This window comes from Capricornis sumatraensis, chromosome 13, assembly GCF_032405125.1.
Source record: "Capricornis sumatraensis isolate serow.1 chromosome 13, serow.2, whole genome shotgun sequence".
Classification (NCBI taxonomy): Eukaryota; Metazoa; Chordata; class Mammalia; order Artiodactyla; family Bovidae; genus Capricornis; species Capricornis sumatraensis.
In genome coordinates this window covers 56,571,531-56,586,012 of record NC_091081.1, presented here as the reverse complement: position 1 = coordinate 56,586,012, position 14,482 = coordinate 56,571,531, and positions in this window count along the sequence as shown.

The following is a 14,482-nucleotide window of genomic DNA, read 5'->3' as shown; positions in this document are numbered from 1 at the left end:
CAGAGCTGGTTTCTCTTGAGATTTCTCTGTAGATGGCTGGCTGACTTCTTGCTGTATCCTCACATGGCCTCTTCTCTGAGATCAGGCAACCCACATGTTTCTTCCTCTCCTTATAAGGATTGGATTAGGGTCTCACCCTTACAACCTCATTTAACCTTAGTTACCTCCCTGAAAGACCCTATCTTCAAATAAACTCACTGGGGGCTATGGCTTCAACATATGAATTTAGGTGGGTACTCAATTCAGTCCATTATAGAAGATCTCTCTGAAATGCAGGCTTTTGAGCAGAGGCTTGAATGAAATGAAAGATGGAGCCCATGTGCATACGTAGAAGCATGGAGTTCTAGGCAGAGGGAACATCGAGTACAAAATCCCTGATTTAGGACTGTTTTCAGCTGGAAAGGAAGTGCAGAAGTAGACCCATTGTGGCTGGGTCACACTGAGAAAGGGGGAAATTGGTAGAGGATTCACTTTTGGGGCTTCCCTCATAGCTCAGTCAGTAAAGAATCTACCTGCAATGCTGGAGACCTGGGTTCAATTCCTGGGTTGGGGAGATCCCCTGGAGAAGGAAATGGCAATCCACTCCAGTATTCTTGCCTGAAAAATCCCATGGACAGAGGAACCTGGCAGGTTACAGTCCATGGGGTTGCAAGAGTCAGATATGACTTAGCAACTAAACCACCACCACCACACTTTTGAGAAACTCTGATCTGGAAATGGGACAACACTGATGGTAGCTCAAGAAAATGTGCCCACAGGATGGTCTGTGAAACTCATTCTACCGCATTTTATTAGACATTGCTTGGAAATGGATAAATGTAGAGAATACTGGGGTAAGTAGATTATTGCAAGGTTTCTTAGAGACTTTAATTCAATAGAGTGCATTGTGAATCTTCAAAGGGGATTCAGTATGAGCCTTCTCAGACTTACTGGACCATTGAGGGTTTTTTTGCCAGAAGAATCTCAGGAGATTATGGCTTGCAGAACATGCTTCTGGGTATTGGTAACCAGGTAAGGAGATTTTTCCAGGTGCTCTGAACATAAAGCCTTCCCCTAAGTATCATTTGTGCATGTGTTCTAAGTTGCTTCAGTAGTGTCCAACTCTCTGTGACCCTATGGACTGTAGCCTGCCAGGCTCCCCTGTCCATGGGATTCTCCAGGCAAGATACTGGAGTGGGTTGTCATGGCATCCTCCAGGGAACCCTTTCCAACCCAAGGATTGAACCAGTGTCTTGCATTTCCTGCATTGCAGGCAGATTCTTTACTGCTGAGCCACTGGGAAAGCCCAAATATCATCACATAGGATTGGTTTTCTTAGGTACAGAACAACAGATAGGAATCAAATTATTCTGAGAAAGTATGTTGGATTTTTTTTTTTTGCTTTTGTTTTTGTGATTGTACTAGTACAGATTGAGCCCAGCAGTTCAAGAAGCATCAACAATGTCTTATTCATTAAATTCTCCAAGTATCAGCCCAGCCCACCCCACTTTACAGTTATTTTGTTGATAGGGAAATGTTCTTGTCTCATTCATGAACTTTTTTCAAGGTTATTTTGTTCCACAGGAAAATGGTTCTTGGAACAGACCCACTTGAAACAGATTACCTATAATCCCATCATATCTGGGATGGTGACAACAATTTGATGTTTCTGGTCACTAACAGGCTATGACAGGAGTGGGTGGCTCTCTGGGAATCATTTAAGGGTGAATGTTTGCACCTCAGGGTCTCCAGGGAGAAGAGGGTACTTTGACACCCCAAATTACTTGTTGCTTGAATAAATTTGGGGCATAAGAGATGGAAGTTCTTGTTCAATGCAGCTTTTCTTTCCTTTCATCCATTATGCTTTGGTCAATCAACACAATTATAAAATAAGTGATAAGAATAGAGAGTGATTTATGCTAATTTGAGAGCTAGTGAAGTTTACATTTCAGTGCCCTTATTTTCATGGATTCTTCCAAGACCCAGGGAGGGACACTGAAAATATATACACGTGGTCACATGTTTTGTCAAGTTTGCAAAAGAAAGATATATTAACTGTAATTTATATCTTTCCACTTCAAATTCCTGTCTGTCAAACTCTGTGTCAGGGAGTGTCAGAGCAGTCATGGAAATTTTGGTGGCAGATCTAGGGAAAAGATGAGTTGTTGCTGCTGCTGCTGCTAAGTCACTTCAGTCGTGTCCAACTCTGTGCGACCCCATAGATGACAGCCAACTAGGCTCCCCCATCCCTGGGATTCTCCAGGCAAGAACACTGGAGTGGGTTGTCATTTCCTTCTCCAATGCATGAAAGTGAAAAGTGAAAGTGAAGTCGCTCAGTCATGTCCAACTCTTTGCGACCCCATGGACTGCAGCCTACCAGGCTCCTCTGTCCATGGGATTTTCCATGCAAGAGTACTGGAGTGGGTTGCCATTGCCTTCTCCAAAAGATGAGTTCAGTTCAGTTCAGTCACTCAGTCGTGTCCGACTCTTTGTGACCCCATGAATCGCAGCACGCCAGGCCTCCCTGTCCATCACCAACTCCAGGAGTTCACTCAGACTTACGTCCATCAAGTCAGTGATGCCATCCAGCCACCTCATCCTGGGTTGTCCCCTTCTCCTCCTGCCCCCAATTCCTCCCAGCATCAAAGTCTCTTCCAATGAGTCAACTCTTCGCATAGGGACATTTAATTTTGATTTAGGGGAATATTTGTGTGTTTTGCAGCCATTTCTGTATATAGTTAAGTGGTAGCTAGTTGTCCTAGGGCAGCAATGACTTTCAGGGATACTCATACCACTGCCTGTACTATAATTCACCTTGTGACCCAAATTTTCAGGGGCCAAAGGTCGTATCACAATTTAAACGTGTCTTATGCATTCAACTTCATCAGTGTGTGGGAAGTGGGAGAGCAATCAGATTTGAAATGTTAGGAGCCAGATTCTGTTGTGGAAAATTCTTCCAGACCTCATGCATGTAGAATTAGAAGTGCAAGATTGAATTTCACTCCTGCTCTGTCAAAAGGAAAGTTTCCTCCTGCAATGTATTCAGCTACATTTTGGTGTTAATTGAATAGAGTAGAATTTGCCACAATCCTGTGTTTGCAGTAGTACTACAAACAGTAAGTGCCTCTTTGTGTGATATTGTACATTTTAAAGATCCCAAAGCATTGGGTTACATTTTAGGGTGTACGATAGATCTTATCTTGACAAAATGTGGCAGTTTGGGTCAAAAGAGACCCCTGAATTGGGATCTAAGGAAACCCGTGTTGCAATAACAAAAATATATATTCATGAAAGTTCAGAGTATGTAATATAAGGAAATTTGATTATATGACTATATAGCACAATATAATGGCAATTTAAAAGCACATTTAATTCCTCATGGAAAGCCTTATTTTCAGATTATTTTTGTGTGTTTCAAAATGATGGATTATACCAAAATTCAAATATGATGAAAAGGAAGCTTCCCAGTGAAGGCCAAAATTTAAAAAAAAAAAAAAAAAATGAAGGAGTGACAGAAGCTTCAGAATATATATATATATATATATATATAAAACAAAGTTTGTTAGCTTTTTAAAATCTGTAATTTATTTCATTTCCCAATCTATGTAAATATTCACTTTCATCCAGTATTTTGTATTTGCAATTTTGTATTCTTTCCTCTGGGGACTTTCAAAACATATATGCTATAGACCTGCATTATCTGGGTCTGCTGCTGGTAAGAAGAGAAATGTTCCTAAAGAATAAAGTTTGAGACAAGTACTGAAGGACCTTGCTCTAAATTCTCCAGTTTATGCTTCTTGCCATCTTTTCAGGATACTGACCCCTTCTCCTTGGTCTCTCTGGCTATTCGGGCCTCGTAAGTTAGAGGGAGGTGGTGAGAGTGATGCTGCAGACTATGTCAGAGATGAGCTTTACCCAAGCAAGAATGAAGTTTAACCCAGATATCATCAATCAGTCTTATATATTTGTTTTAACTTGAGTCATCCTTTTCCTGCCATATAGTATTATACTTAAAGAAACATTCCAGAGAAGATAATCCAATATAATGCCATTCCACAGATTTTATAGCTAACTTTTAATATATAAATCTAAATTTTCTTAAAAAAAAATTTATTTCTGATTCCCTTTAGAAGAAAATTCCTTGTGACTTCAGCAAGATAGTAAATCCAGCGTTCATTAAAGTCTAGGAGTTTGCAGTTGACTGACAAATCTATCATTTTGCACGAGCCCTGCTTTCTGTTGGAGAGCTGCAGTGTAGAGATTCACTGTTACAACATAGGTGAAGCTCTTTCCTTAGCAGCTGAGTCGTTATAATGCACAAGTCTGTATTAATCACTAAGGCTAACCTATCAGGTCATTAGTAGAATTCTGGGCCAAGGTGGTACAGGAAAATAACAGCTGTTTGTATAAAGAAACTAGGAGCTCATTTGCACAGCTACTGGAGGCAATAGGGAGATTAATGCATGTTGTCATTTCTACAGGTTTAATTTGACTTGCGTTAAAATAGCATCAATACACATTGCCCCTTTGCCATTCATTCCTCTTGAATGCTGATTAATTTACTCTCATTTCCCCCAGCCTGCTGCCAGGCAGTAATGAGTTGTAGCCATCTGGCAGGCCTATTTTGCGTTGCCCACTGCCCCTAAAAAAAAACCAGAGATGGGGACAGTCTTTCATGGGCATCCATCCAGCTGCTCAGAGTTCCCAGCCCTCCTCTTGGGGAATGCAGGGCAGATTGCCATCCAGACAGTGGATTCCTGAACTGGCATGCTATGGAACTGGTGATCCAAAGCCTCCTAATTTCATAATTGGGAGGGACGTGTAAGAGAACCTGTATGTCAGAGTTAGCATTAAGTCACGTAAAAAGAGATTTGTAAAGTACAGCTACTGCTATAAAGTGGTATTTTATAGATGCATACTAATACAATGTACACAGGGATAAGGCTCTTACAGACATATAAAGCAATACTGTTAATAATGTCTAACTCCTGAAAGAACAGGAAGCCATCTGGTCTCAGTAATTGCTTCCAAATATAATTTTTTTTCTTTTCATGATGTCTTCAGAAAAATCAGACCAATTACCTCATTATGGGTAAAATAATAAGTAAGACTGACATAAATTTGATTCTATTTCAAGGACACTGTTTTTAAAAATCCAGTTTATTGAGGTATAGTTCACACACAATAAAGTCTATATTAAGAATATAAGAATTTAAGGGACTTCCCTGGTGGTCTAGTGCTTAAGATTTCTCTTTCCAGTGCAGGGAATATAGTTTCAGTCCCTGTTCAGGGAGCTTAGACCCCACATGCAAGGCCAAAAATATTGAAAATATAAAACAGAAGTAGTACTGTAACAAATTCAATAAAGACTAAACATGATCCACATAAAAATCTTTTTAAAGGAAGAATGTTGGTGCATGGGGATGACCCACTGAGATGTTATGGGGAGGGAGGTGGGAGGGGGGTTCATGTTTGGGAACACATGTAAGAATTAAAGATTTTAAAATTTAAAAAAAAAAGTTTAAAAAAAATAAAATCAGGACATGGGCATGTAAAAAAAATAAATAAAAATAAATAAATAAATAAATAAAAAGAAGTTGTCTATATTTCAATGTATTTTGACACATTCACATATTCATATGATCATCACCACCATCAAGATACAGAATATTTCTATCAGCCTTCCAAATTGCCCTTGTGGTCCTTCCTGTCAACCTATCCCAACACCTAATAACCTGTGATCATCAGTCAGTGTAGATTACATTGACCTCTTCTAGAGTTTCATAGAAATGGAATAGTATGTATGCTTTTGCTTAGCATAATTCACCCATAGTATTTCACTTTTCAGTAACTGATTCTTCCTTATTGCTAATTAGTAGTTCAGTCCATATCCATTCCTTATCACTGTGGATTTGCCATAATTTTATATAGTCACCTGTTGATGGACATTTGATTTCTAAGTTTTATTATTATGAATAAATTTGTGTACATGTCTTTGTGTAGATATATCTTTTCATTTCTTTTGAGTAAGTTCAGAATTAAGAACAGAATTTCTGGGTCTAATGGTAAATGTAACTTTAACTTTATAAGGTACTATCAAACAGCTTCCTGAAATGATTATGCTATTTCACAATCTCACTAGCAACGAGTGAGGAGGATTCTAATTTTTCCACATTCTCATCAACTCTAGGTAGGTTGTCATCTTAAAGCATTTTTATCTGTGCTAGTGAATATAGAATGGCATTTCATTATGCATTTAATTTGCACTTCTCTGTATTTTAAAATACAGATTTTATTATTTGTCAGGTATAGTAAGGTCAACAGATCAGGAAATGATTGCCATCAGGGTCAGCAAGGACCTAAAATATTAAAGCAAAAAATATTGAATAAATGGCATGATTAATACACTTGCAGACTAATGATGTTGAGCAATTTTTCACATGTGTATTAACCACTCATTCAGCTGCTTTTGTAAACTGTTCAAATTTTTTGCCTATATGGTTTTATTGTGTTGCCCTCTTAATGAGTTCTAACTAAATTCTTTATAAATTCTACACACAAGTCCTTTGCCAGACATTTGTATTGTAAGCATTTTCTCTCTATCTGAGATATATCTTTTAATTTTATAATGTCTTTCAAGGGACTTAAGTTTGAAATTTTGATGAAGTCCCACTTATCAATTTGTTCTTTCTTGCTTTTTGTGTTTTAACGATGAAATCTTTGCCTACCCTGAGATAAATAATGATTTTCTCCCATGTTTCTTCTAGTTTAGTTGTTCTAAACACTGAATTTAAGTCTGTGATCCATTTTGACTTAAATTTTCACATTGTCTGAGGTAGTGATCACCCTTCCCATCCTGTAGTCTAGAGATTGTCTTTCAGCAGAAAACTTGGATAATGGTAGGACTCACCTTATTTTTTACCCTACTCCTAAAGATTACAGTCACCCACTGTCCAATGTTTGAAAATTTTGTGTGTGTGTGTTTTATCAATTTTTCTAGTTGTTTACAACAGGAGGGTAATATTAGACCCTGTCACTCCTTTGTGGCCAGAAACAGAAGTAGATACTATTTAAGTCTAATTATCTACCAGTTTTAAATTATTACTATTAATTTACTTAAACTTAGCTAGTTTTGTTCTGTTAAGAGAGAGGAGTTTTGACCAGTGGTTTTCAACCTGTCTCCCATTAGCTTTATTTGACAGTTCCTTAAACATTCCAGGGTTCAGGCTGTTCCTTAAGAGGTTCTGACTTAAATGGCATCATTTTCTTTAGAACTCTCAAGTGATTATAACGTGTCACAGAAAGTTGAGAAGTACCAATTTACTTTTGAAACTTGACAGAACTTGCCAACAAGTCTTTCCTCAGTATCCTGGTGTGACCAAAATGGCTTACAGGTGTACCGGGTCACAGATCTCTTCATCCCTGGGTTCAGATCCCTTGCCCAGCAGGAATCTGTATCCTCAGTTTACCCTGGCATGCCACACAAATGCCATCATTCCCCTGTGTTTGTGAATGCAGAACATTGGTGCTTTAGAAGTCAATCCTCCTTCAGTCTCTCATCTTTAGGTCCCAGCTCAAATGTCACAAAACCTTTCTTTGACCCCACAGGGACCATCCTTTCTCCTTCCCACCCATTCCCTTCATGACACACATATGCCTCTATGACAGCAATATTAGGGTTTTAAGATCTTACTGAAGATTTTAGTCCCTGGAGGGTAGGGGATTCTTTAATATCTTTTTGTCCTTCCTATTACCAAGTAGAGTGTTTTGCATTTAATATTTATTATATTTGGGTAGGCCATTTTGGAGTTTAATGTTTGAAAATGTTTTATGGGCAAAAATATTTCCTGTCTCATTAAAATTATATTCTGTCAAAATATGTTTTTCAGATTCTCCATAAGTCAGCTGGGTGAGAGAAGAATGAAAACCTTGTATTACATATTGTTTTTACTGGCACTTGCACTGGGTTCAGGTCTCTAATCTTTTTTCATGATTAATTTTGTCCTTAAGGAGGAGAATTTGGTAGTGCCTTTCTATCTTTAGGCATTCATACTTCAGAAAGTAAAACAGATTTTGATGAATTTTGCTCTTTATACATTTCAGTGTTTTAAGTCCAGAAATTTTTATTAGATGTGGTTATTTTTTCAAATTAATACACAAATAAGTTGGATGGAAAATGAATTTCCATAGGGATAATTTGGAAGAAAATGGGGACATTCATTGATATTATTATTGGAATAATCTATTTGGCTACATAACACCCAGCTTTGTATGTTTACTCAATTCTTTTTTTTTACATTAATATTGACATGTCCAGGATCACTCTGTTCACTAGGGTATCTATTCATAAATTAGGGGAAATCTCCTCCTCGGGGCACTGCTTGGCAAACAGAGCAAAGGCTAGATTGTAACCCAGTCACCTGGGTCAGAAATCCTTGTATAGGGCAAAATTTGTACAGCCTGACGTAGTGACTCTTTGATGATCTCTTTACGTTTAGGACAGTTTATTTCTGTATAATTTTGGCGTGGTTCCAGGAGATAAACACAAACTTAATATCCTCCACTGAGTATAAGACACGTGAATACTAATTGTGAAATTACATTGAAGGGAGAAAGTCAGGACATCTTCACTAGAAATCTCAGTTGCATGGTTGTTCCTGTGGGAAAAGGCCCAAACGAGATCAAAGATAGAAAATGAGGTAAATATTTACCATATATTAAGGCAGGGGTGAGAGGACCTGTGGGAGCCAGGACACTCTGGCCGATGTCTTCCATTAATGGCATGTTTCGGTTGGCTAAGACACGAAGGAAACAGCACGTTTGCCAAGTGGATGAACATGCACTCGCTTAGCTTCTGGCCACGAAGAGAAATGTTGAGCTGTCAGCTGTCAGGCAGGAAGAGCCAAGGACAATGCCAGAAAGTGCCAGAGTAACAGTAGGAAAGGGCCACACATAGAGTCTCTTTGTGACCTAATGACTCTGAAGTCTTGAACTTCTCACCAACCATAAAATTTAATTTTGAAGGGATGAGTGATACACTTACCGCCAACCATGGACGTGATGCCTTGCCTTGGAGCTGCTTCTCAGATTGCTCGCAGGGAAGGGAATGGAACAGGAACACTTATTGAATAGCCCCATTTTATCTCCAGAGCATCAGATGCCTTTACATACATTGTCTCACTTAAAACAAATGTTAAATTGTTCCACTGTATCTAACAAGAAGATGTTTTCATTGGCAGGAAGGACTAGTTGAATATTCATTCTGTTGCAGGTTTTACTTGATGGAAGTAATGAATTTTGCTTAGGCTTGAATATATTTTTCTAGTTGCAAATCACAGTGACTATTGCTCTTAAACAAATGACCTCATTCCTTAATGCATAGGTTCCTTTCTTTTCCCACCTACTGGTCCTGATTCTATCTTCTTTCCCCCTGCTGATATCTATTTTCCCCTGTCTTTCTTTATCTATGGTTAACATCTTGTATTGGTAACCCGCTTGTGTCCTCAAGCCCACAGACCTCGTTTGTTGTTAAGTGCTCTCTTCCAATCAGGGCCTCATGTGGGGCTTTCTGGGGTTTTTATTAAATAGGCTTCAATTAAGAGACTTATTCTGCAATTTTTTTTGGCCTATTTTTCCTTTTAGTTCTCAAAGTAGAAATATCATCAGAGCAAAAGAGGAATCTCTGTCTCATCCTCTCTCTTGTTTTATCACAATATTCTTATTAAAACCGAGTCTGGGCTAATGGATATTCATCTGAGGGGTTAAGTAAACAATTTAAGGGAAGCATTTTGTGTTGGCTATTGTAATTGCTTTCATTTGTATTAAAGAAATAGAATAAATATAAAGTACCACTCAGCTCATACAGGTGATGGAGGGCCTAGTCCGTAGGCCTATAGAAGTCATATCTCAAGGAGGGCTTATGGGTCTTGGGACCCTGCAGGTGCTGCCTGCCAATGGCTGACTGCATAGACCTCATATACAAATATTCCCAGTGCAAAATCATCACCTTAAATGTTGTGATTTGAAAACTCTGGCCAGTTCAGCATGAGTAGACTATTTAAAATATTCATTTCTGTTTTTTTTTGTTTTTGTTTTTTTTTGGTCAAGAACAATCTGTCTTCACTTTTTGCTGGTTTACATTTAGATCTTTGTCCATTCAAACTCCAAAAGTGAGACCTCTGTTCTTGAAGAGCAAGCAATTTAAATATAAAATGTTATAAAGGTACTACACAATCTAAAGTAGGGCAGGGGGTATTAATCATGCTTTTTTATTTTCTGTAATTTTAATGCTTTGACCTCTTGGAGGTTGCTGATGCTGAAAAGGGTGCTCTTCCCTGAGTGGCCACTTCCTGGAGATAGGATACAACCTCACTACCAGAGAACATGCCTTTTATATGCAAACTCACCAATCCAAAGACCACACAACCCTCCACCTCTGCTATTGGGTGTTCATACTAAGGGCCAATATTCCTCTGCCCTGATCACTCCAGGGCCAGGTACTGGACAACTAGAGACAGCCCCTGTATCGCAGAGCCTGCTGAAATTGTTGAAACTAACCAAACCTAAGCCTGCTTACCTTGCCTTGTCTTGCCTTTCTGGCAGAAACCACAATAAAGTCTCTTGCCAACATTTTCCCCTCATTTCACTGATCCTGGTGCTTCCCCAGGTGGCCCTCTCTGACATGGTCTGCCTCCTCCTCTTGGGAACTGTTGAATAACAAGCCATCTTTTCAATAGCAATCATCTCCTGATTTGCTTGGCCTTCCTTGAATAATAATAAAACCTGCATTTTAAAACAAGGGGCTGCTCTGTCCTATAAGCTTGGAAACAGTGACCCCAAAGAACTCTAGGGTGTGAAAGGACCTTGAGTGTCAGGTGACTCTGCTATTACCATGGAGATGTAGGAGTCGGGGAAAGAAGGAATCCAGAAAGTAGAAACTGCCCACAGGAAAGAAAAGGTGTGGGTTCAGGGAGGCAAAATACACAGGGTGGCAAAAGGATGGGACAAGGGGAGAGGTGGCAAAGAAGATGGAAAGATTGGTAGCATTAGATTGCTGAGGGCCTTGTTACCTCTGCTAAGAGGCTGGATTTTATCCTGTTTGGGATGGTAGCAGATGTTTTAATCATGGTGGCAGCATGAATACATATATGTGACAGAAAAATGACTCTGGCAGCTGCATGAAGGGTGATTGTAAGCAGAGAACAGATTGGAGCAGGGGAGGCTAGTTCAAGGCTGTCTCAGAAGTTTAATGATAAATGTGAAAACTCGGATCAACAAAAGGTGAAGATCAGGCCCCTGGGAAGAGAATCAGGGGAGGGTGCATGTTCAGTCGCTCAATCATGTCCAACTCTTTGCAACCCCTTGGACTGTAGCCCACCAGGCTCCTCTGTCCTTGGAATTTCCCAGGCAAGAATATTAGAGTGGGTTGCCATTTCCTTCTCCAGGGGATCTTGCCGACCCAGGAACTGAACCCAAATCTCCTACATTGACAGGTGAATTCTTTACCACTGAGCCACCTGGGAAGCCCAAGAGAATCAGGAATAGCATTTAAATCTCTTTCATTACCTGTTGCTACAGTAAACTTTCTGGTTTCAAAAAAGCCTTCCCCGAAAAAAGTGGGTGAGTAAAAGTACTTCTAAGGTGACTACACATTACTTGAGTGCCTTCCAGTTTTTATCTGTCTCCAATTGAATTTGGAAATTTAAAGTGAATTAGGTTGATGTGTTAAAATCCAGGAGAAATAAGTGTTTTACATCCAGATTATTTTAATGCTTATGTAAAACACTATATCCTTCCTTTTTGCCCTTCTATTTCTCATTTTCCTTTTTTTTCCTCCCTGCTCCCCCTGAAAGTATTATTACATTTCCTTAATACCTTAGCTGCATATTTTTGATGTGTTCAATAATGCCTTCTTAAAAGCCAAAAGCATTTAATAGCCAACAGCAAAGAGCTCTGAGTGTTTGCATGACAGATATTTAGAATTCTGTACTTTTATAAGTGTAACGTCAATGCCATGACTAGAAAAAGAAAGTTCAATAAATAATGATCATGGTTTGCCAAGAAGAGGGGAGCATAAACAACAAAATAATTTAATTCTTCTCACTATGAACTTGTCTTATTCAAAGGTTTCTCGGCTGAAGAAGGGCTTATTGGGTTCTCTGTTACAGTGCAGATAAAATGACATCCTGGATTATTCACACCAGTGCTGAAAATTGATTTTATTTCTCCAGCTTGCTGAATTCCAAACTAATGAGACTTGACTGTTATACAACTGTAACTGTTGTCATGTAACTTTACAATTACAAGAACCAGACTCTTTTATGAAAAACTAGATTGTAGACTGTTCTTTAATATCAACATTTGACACTTTTTCTTTCTCTGATCACTCTTCTCTAAACTTCTCTCGATTACATTCTCTTTCTTCATCAATGGTATACCAAATAAGTAGCAAGAATTTTTCCCTATAAGAAAAAAATTTTTTAAGGAAGGCATTAAATATTGGCATTAAAAGTGTGACAGCACAAATATTTTCTTCTGAAAGAGTCATAAGGATTAGTCAGTTTCTGTTTCAGATTCAATTAAGGGAATTTATCACAAGCTCCTTATGCCATTTTATGGTGTCTCTGAATGTCTCATGTAAGTATAAAAATTCATAACTCATGGAATAGTGACTGACAGTGTGTGGACATTTGGGATGATCAACCCAGATAGCGTATTAAAAAGCAGAGATATTACTTTGCCAACAAAGGTCCATCTAGTCAAGGCTATGGTTTTTCCAGTGGTCATGTTGGATGTGAGATTTGGACTGAAGAATTGATGCTTTTGAACTGTGGTGTTGGAGAAGACCCTTGAGAGTCCCTTGGACTGCAAGGAGATCCAACCAGTCCATCCTAAAGGAGACCAGTCCTGGGTGTTCATTGGAAGGACTGATGCTAAAGCTGAAACTCCAATACTTTGGCCACCTCACGTGAAGAGTTGACTCATTGAAAAAGACCCTGATACTGGGAGAGATTCGGGGCAGGAGAAGAAGGGGACGACAGAGGATGAGATGGCTGGATGGCATCACTGACTCAATGCACATGAGTTTGGGTGAACTCCTGGAGTTGGTGATGGACAGGGAAGCCTGGTGTGTTGTGATTCATCAGGTTGCAAAGAATTGGACACAACTGAGCGACTGAACTGAACTGAACTGAACTGAAGCAAGAATTGGTGTTGGAGAAGACTCTTGAGAGTCCCTTGGACTGCAGGGAGGTCCAACAGTCCATCCTAAAGGAAATCAGTCCTGAATATTCATTGGAAGGACTGATGTTGAAACTGAAACTCCAACACTTTGGCCACCTGATGCGAAGAACTGACACATTGGAAAAGACCCTGATGCTGGGAAAGATTGAAGGCGGGAGGAGAAGGGGATGACAGAGGATGAGATGGTTGGATGGCATCACCGTCCGTGAGTTTGAATAAACTCCGGGAGTTGATGAGGGACAGGGAGGCCTGGCATGCTGCAGTCCATGGGGTTGCAAAGAGTTGGACATGACTGACTGACTGAACTGAACTGAACTGAACTGAACTAAGCAAGAATTTCCATGAGGCAGGTTGATCTCTTGTTAATTGCAGAATCAACTCTCTATCTCATTTGCCAATTTCTCTTTTGTCTTGTTCCAACTTGTTCTTTTTTTTCCCGTATTTTTGGCTATACCATGTGGCATACAAGATCTTAGTTCCCCCACCAGGTATTATCTATGCCCCCTGCATTGGGAGCTCAGAGTCTTAATCACTCTGGAAGGGATGTCCCCCAGCTTGATCTTGATAGCCATTGTGTGTCTTCTCTTTGCAGAGCAAAGCTGTATGAATACTTTACCTTTGTCATGTTGTGTGGTTTGCTTTCAACAGATCTGAGTTTTGACTAAACAAAGAATTCTTTACAGTGTCATAAAATCCTTAAAGGCCAGGCTGTGTTTTGATATTCTTTTGGGCACACATACCCTGTCTGGGACACAGTCCACATAATGTATAGGGAAGACAGGCATTGCTGTTGGTAATCTGGTTAGATTAGGGGACACTGCAGGGAGCCTATGTTCCCCTCTGACTTGAGCTGTTAGCCTATTAAGTCTTATGAGGCTGCTTCAAGGTAATTATATATTTGACAACAAGAACTTTAAAGCTTAGTCTCTCAGACTATCCAGATATTCATTTACATGCAGGAAATTAGTTTTTATAATTGTATATATAATACAAACCAAATACAGACTGTGGACCAAGGGGACAGTGCTTTGTGCAATGCCTGACACACCATCAGTCCTAAAGAAAAATTTGTTGAATGGAAACAGACTTGAAGCAGAGGATATATGAGAATGGGATAAGATCTGTCTTTTGAGTCAGACAATGCCATCTCCACTGGTTGAAGTCGCCATGAATCTGTATCTGTTGAACAAGATTAGCTCTTTGGAAGAAACTCACTTATAGTATGGTGGAAATTCAATTTACTGATGACAGAGCTGTAATT